This window comes from Rhinopithecus bieti, unplaced genomic scaffold, assembly GCF_001698545.2.
Source record: "Rhinopithecus bieti isolate Rb0 unplaced genomic scaffold, ASM169854v2 scaffold_12928, whole genome shotgun sequence".
Classification (NCBI taxonomy): domain Eukaryota; kingdom Metazoa; phylum Chordata; class Mammalia; order Primates; family Cercopithecidae; genus Rhinopithecus; species Rhinopithecus bieti.
Window position 1 is genome coordinate 811519 of NW_016807614.1, and position 6648 is coordinate 818166.

At 42.7% G+C, this 6648-nt stretch overlaps 1 protein-coding gene across 4 annotated transcripts in view; it reads left to right on the top strand.

Moving 5' to 3' along the window:
• The first annotated feature begins 431 nt into the window (after positions 1-431).
• ICAM2 (intercellular adhesion molecule 2) overlaps positions 432-6648 on the top strand; it is a 20578-nt gene continuing 14361 nt past the window's right edge. For 2 of the 4 annotated variants that reach the window (XM_017882863.1, XM_017882866.1), the window contains exon 1: positions 432-658. The gene's annotated coding sequence lies outside the window, so the exon portion shown is untranslated. The remainder of the gene's footprint in view (positions 659-6648) is intronic. The other 2 variants (XM_017882864.1, XM_017882867.1) reach the window with 1 other exon arrangement.

Here is a 6648-nt window from a genome sequence, read left to right on the forward strand (position 1 = left end):
GGCGCAGTGGCTCTTGCCTGTAATCCCAGAACTTTGGGAGGCCGAGGCAGGCAGATCACTTGAGGTCAGGAGTTCGAGACCAGCCTGGCCAACATGGTGAAACCCCGTCTCTACTAAAAATACAAAAATTAGCCGGTCGTGGTGGCGGGTGCCTGTGGTCCCAGCTACTCCGCGGGCTGAGGCACAAGAACCGCGTGAACTCAGGAGGTGGAGGTTGCAGTGAGCCGAGATCACACCACTGTACTCCAGCCTAGGTGACTGAGACTCAGTCAAAAAAAAAAAAAAAAAAAATTAAAACAGTAAATTCTGTTGTGTACGTTTTACTACAATTAAAAACAAAAAGGCAGGGCGGGAGTGGAGCTAAATGAGGCTAGTTTAGGGTGGGAACCTGGGCACAGGAAGCACGTCACTTCTGGTCGGGGGGAGGGAGAAGACTGAATAACAAGTTGTGAACTGGGCAGCTGTGACACGCGCATCTTGTCACCTTGTCACCAATTTCCTGCCGGGGATCCCAGAGCCACCCTTGTTGGAGCCCACAGGGGTAAGGTCGAGCTTCTCACTTTCCCTCCAGTGAAGCTTGGCGGCATGGGAAGAATTTTGGCAGTGTCGAGGTCTGAGTTTTAGTGCGTTCCCCTTTCTGGGCGTCAGTTTCTCCCTGGTAAGTACAGGGGCTGGAGAATCCCCAGCACTCCTGTGGCTCGACATCCCGTCCTCCGTGAAGCTCCTGGCCTGCCGGGTCTCTGAGCTCACGCACTTGCCCTGGCGCTCCTTTCCTGATTTGTCTCCGCTCTCTCCTTCCTCTACTCTGCCATCTTGTTGGCCGATGTAGAAATGTGGGGCTGCCTCCTTATTTAGGGCTATGATCTGGACCATCTGAGCTGAAGCAGAGGGGAAGGGACAGTCCCTGTTCTCCCCGGCAGGCGCAGTGGGTTCATAATGGATCTCAGTCGCTCACGTCCTACCTGCCTCGGTTTGAGGGGTCTTTCCTAACCCATGGCTCCCATTCCCATGAAGCCTCTTCTTTCTAGGCATGTAGAAAGGTCCTTTTTCCCTTTTATTATTTTTTGTGAAATTTACTACGTAACACATAAAAAGCATATGTATCATACATATCATCATACTGCTCAGTAATATACCAAACACCCCCGAAGCTGCCACTCACTCAGCACAAGGATGGAATATCACCAGACTGCAAACACCACTTATCTGCCTTTTTTTATTATTATTTTTTATTTTTTGAGACGGAGTTTTCATTCTTGTTGCCCAGGCTGCAGTGCAATGGCTCAGTCTTAGCTCACCGCAACCTTCACCTGCTGGGTTCAAGCGATTCTCCTGTCTCGGCCTCCCAAGTAGCTGGGACTATAGGGGTGCATGCCACCATGCCCAGCTAATTTTTGTATTTTTAGTAGTGACAGGGTTTCACCATGTTGGCCAGGATAGTCTCGATCTCTTGACCTCGTGAATCCACCCGCCTCAGCCTCCCAAAATGCTGGGATTACAGGTGTCGGACACTGCGCCCGGCCACCACTTGTCCACTTTTATGCTACTTGCCTCCCACCCACAGCTATCCACCGTCTGGAATTTTGTGTTTATTGTTCTCTTGATTATTATTATTATTATTATTTTTGAGACGGAGTCTCGCTCTGTCACCCAGGCTGGAGTGCAGTGGCGCGATCTCAGCTCACTGCAAGCTCCGCCTCCCAGGTTCACGCCATTCTCCTGCCTCAGCCTCCCGATTAGCTGGGACTACAGGCGCCCGCCACCACGCCCGGCTAACTTTTTGTATTCTTTAGTAGAGACGGAGTTTCACTGTGTCAGCCAGGATGGTCTCGATCTCCTGACCTCGTGATCCCCCCGCCTTGGCCTCCCAGAGTGCTGGGATTACAGGCGTGAGCCACCGCGCCCGGCCTCTCTTGATTATTTTTAAGTGCTTTATTACATATGCATATCTATGTATTTATTTACTGAGATGGGGTCACACTATATTGCCCAGGCTGGAGTGCAGTGGCTATTCACAGGCATGATCATAGCACACTACAGCATTGAACTCCTGGGATCCAGTGATCTTCCCACCTCGGCCTCCTGGTTAGTTGGGACTATAGTCTTGAACTGCTGCACCCGGCTACCCTATTTATTTTTATTTGATGAAACAGTTATATAGCATTACTGTGTGCTAGGCACTGTTCTAAATGCTTTAAAATATTTACTTATTTTATTTGTTTAATCTGCACAAAAACCTTATGAGGAAGGTACTGTTATTGATTCCATTTTGCAGATGAGGAAATTGAGGCACAGAAAGATTAAGTGATTTGCTCAAGGTCACACAGATAGTAAGAAGTAAGGCCCGGCACGTGTGGCTCACGCCTGTAATCCCAGCACTTTGGGAGGCCAAGGCGGGAGGATCACAAGGTCAAGAGATAGAGATAGAGACCATCCTAGCCAACATGGTGAAACCCCATCTCTACTAAATATACAAAAATTAGCTGGATGTGGTGGCATGCGCCTGTAGCTTCAGCCATTCGGGAGGCTGAGGCAGGACAATAGCTTGAATCCAGGAGGTGGAGGTTGCAGTAAGCCGAGATCGCGCCACTGCACTTCAGCCTGGGCGACTGAATGAAACCCCGTCTCAAAAAAATAAAAATAAAAATAAAAGAAGTAAACACAAGGACATGTCTGGTTCTTAGTGTGACAGTGTTTCTAGGGCATACATCTAAGAATGGAATTGTGAGTTACAGGGTTATAAGAATATTGAATTTACAAGATAATGCCTAATTATCTCCGAGAGCACCAATATACGCTCTCGTCAGCAATTAGAAGGGTGCCTATTAACCTTTGGCCTCTCCAAAAATTGGTCTTGTCAGATTTCTTAACTTTTGCCAATCTAAAGCATATAAAATAATATCTGTCTCATTGTAATTTTAATTTTAATTTCCCTGGCTACTCCTGAGCTAAAGAATCTTTTCACTTCTTTAGACATGCCTCCTTTTCTTTGAAATGTTTCTTTGTGTCTTTATTTTTTTTTGGAGACAGAGTCTCGCTCTGTCACCCAGGCTGGAGTGCAGTGGCACCATTTCGGCTCACTGCAAGCTCCACCTCCTGGGTTCACACCATTCTCCTGCCTCAGACTCCCAAGTCACAGGGACTACAGGTGCCCACCAGCACGCCAGGCTAATTTTTTTGTATTTTTAGTAGCGAGGGGGTTTCACCGTGTTAGCCAGGATGGTCTCGATCTCCTGACCTTGTGCTCCACCCTCCTCGGTCTCCCAAAGTGCTGGGGTCACAGGCGTGAGCCACCATGCCCAGCCTATTTATTTGTGTCCTAGTCAAAGTTACCAGTTGTTGATTTTATTATTGACAATTTTGAGGTCTTGCCCCAAGGATATGGATATACTCTCCTATATTTTCTTACGAAGATTTTCTTTCACATATAAATCCTTAATCTAAATGGAATTGATTTCTATAGTTGGTGTGAGATAGGGATACATTTCACCCCTTTTTTCTCCATATGGTTAATCAATTGATCCAGCATCATTTAATAGACACTTCTTTTACCCAGCGATATTCTATGTTATCTTTGCATCAAAGTTTCAAACAAGTATAGGTGTATTTCTGGGCTCTTTATTCTGTTTCATCAGTTAATTTGCCTATACCTACACTAACACCATATTTTACAGAAAGTCCTAATATGTAGCAGAGCAAATCCCTCTCCTTATTCATTTCCTTTAGGAGTGTCTTAGTTCTTTTGTTCTTCCGTATAAACCTTAAAATCAGCGTTCAGTTTCCATGAACAACCCTATTGGGGTTAATTGGAATTGCAAGTTACAGAATAATTTACATCTTTATAACATTGAATTTCCTATCCATGAACATGTGTTATCTCTCCATCTATTTAGATTGTCTTTAATATTTTTCAATAAAGTATTGTAATTTTCTTACTCTAGGTCTTGTAGTTCTAGGTTTTGTTAGTTTTGTAGCTCTACTTTTTTGACTGTTGTAAATGATGTATTTTTTAAATTATGTTTTTGTATGTTACTGATACACACAAGAACAACCAATTTTTGAATATCGATCTTTTAGCTAGTTGCCTTGCTAAAATCTCTAATTACTTTGAATCATTTGCTTGATGATTCTTTTGGATTTTCTACCTAGGTAGTCATACCGTATACAAATATTGATGGTTTTGGTCACCCTTCCTTCCTTCCTTCCTTCCTTTCTTCCTTTTCTCCCTCCTTTCATTTTATTGCAATGTATAAGACCTTTGGTACAATATTAAATAGAGGCAGAAATCATAGGCATCTTTGTCTGTTCCTGATTTTAAAGGAAGTTCTCCTAAGATTTACTCATTAAAAACAATATGTAAGTTTGTGTAAGTTTTCTTTATCAGGTTGAGAACATTTCCTTCTAATTTGCTAAGAGCTTGTATCATAAAAGGGTGTTGAATGTTGTCAATTTTTTAAATCTGTCGATATTATCATATTTTTTTCTTTTTAAATCTATTAATGTAAGTTTTAGTTTGGGCTCCTTTTGCTCTAAAGCAAAATCCTTTGTTCCAAAGCAGAGGCTGGAGCAAGGACTTAGATTCAGATAGGTTATTTGAGAGGTGATTCCAGGAAGCAGGGAGTGAAGGAGCAGGGAAAACAGACAGGATGGAAGGAAAAACCCATTTAAAGGAGGGTGACTGATGTTGCAGCTGTAGACGACGGAAGCTTGTTCTGCTGAGACCTCTGACAAAACTACAGGATGTCTCCCAGAGTTGCCCACTGGCAAGAAGGAGGCTGGAAAGTATATCCACCGGCTCCTGTTCCCCCATGGGGTGAGGATCACATTCTAGGGACCTTAACTCTCCCACACTTCTGGGAATCACTAGCTGGCAAGTAAATTGTTCATAAAGCATCGAAGAAGACCCTGAGGCAAAAAGCAAAAAGAAGCTTGGTATAAGTTTGGGAGTAGGTGGAGGGGCACTGGCAGCTTAAAGGGAGTCTAGGCTTGCACAAAATTATCCACTGTAGGGACAGCTGAAATCAGCAGAGGGCAGAAGTGGTATGACACAGAGTACCAAAGTCTACTATTACCAACATAATAAATAATGTTTATAGACATTTCGTCTGTTGTTAAACTATCTTTGCATACCTGAGACAAACCCAACTAGAACATGATGTCTTTTTTTTTTCACACTGTCAGATTTGATTTACCAGTATTTTTCTTATAACTGTTGCATTTATAGTCATGAGTGAAACTGGCCTCTAACGTTGCTTTCTCTTCTTGCACTGGTCTTGTTTAGATATTAATGTTACACTGGCCTCATGGAAAGGGTTAATGTTTTCATTTTTTCCATTCTCAGAAAGAGTTTTTATAAAATTAGAATTACTAATCAGGCACAGTGCTGTGTGCCTATAGTCACAGTTACTGGAGAGACTAAGGCGGGAAGATCTCTTGAGTCCAAGAGTTTGAGACTAGCCTGGGCAATATAGCAAAACTCCATTTCTAAAAAACTAAATAAATAATAATAATTTTTTTTAAAAGAGTTACCCTTACTTGAACTTCTGCAAAAACCATCTGGACCTAGTATTTTCTTCATGGGAAGATCTTTAAATTGTTGATTCAAGTTTTTTTGTTTTATTTTATTTTTTTCTTGGAGACACGATCTCACTTTGTTACCTAGGCTAGAATACAGTGGCATAATCTCAGTTTACTGCAGCCTCAACCTCCCAGGCTCAAGCTATCGTCCTAACTCTGCCTCCTGAGTAGCTGTGACTACAGATGTGTGCCACCACGCCAGGCTAATTTTTGTATTTTTTGTAGAGATGGGTTTTGTCATGTTGCCCAGGATGGTCTCAAACTCTTGGGCTCAAGGCACCTTCTCACCTCAGCCTTCCAAAGTGCTGGGATTACCCGTGAGCACTTTCATGGGATTATCCATGAGCCACCACACCCTGCCCTGATTCAATTTCTTTAATAGTTGTTAGAACCATTTAGGCTTTTTATTTCTTCTTAAATAAGTTTGTTAAGTTATATTTTTCTGAGACTTGATCTGCTTTGATTCCTATGTTGTAGCCTAACGTTTTATAGTCTTCTTTATTTTCGTTGTGGTAAAATACACATAACATAAAATGTACCAAATAACCATTTTTAAGTGTACACTTCAGCAATTAATGATAAGTACGTTCTCATTGTTTTGCAGCCCATCTTCAGAACTTTTTCCATCTGGCAAAACCAAAACTAAACGCATTTAAAGGATTCTCGTTTCCTCTCTTCCACAGCCCCTGGCGACTACTGTTTCACTTTCTGTTTCCATAAATTTGTATAGTTTTCTTTCTTCTCATGTTTATGTTTCCATTTACATTCCTGATCATGTTTACGCGTGCCTTCTTTTTCTTTATATATCGATTTCACTGGAGACTTGCCTATCCTACTGAGTTTTGTAGGGAAGGGTTTTTTAAAAAACATTTTTTATTTTAATAGAGAGATAATATCTCACTATGTTGCCCAGGCTGGTCTCAAGTCCCTGAGCTCAGGTGATCCACCCGCCTTGGCCTCCCAGAGTGCTGGGATTATAGGCATGAGTCACCACGCCTGGCCATCAGACTTTTCTTTTTTTCTTCCCTTCCCTTCCCTTCCCTTCCCTTCCCTTCCCTTCCCTTCCCTTCC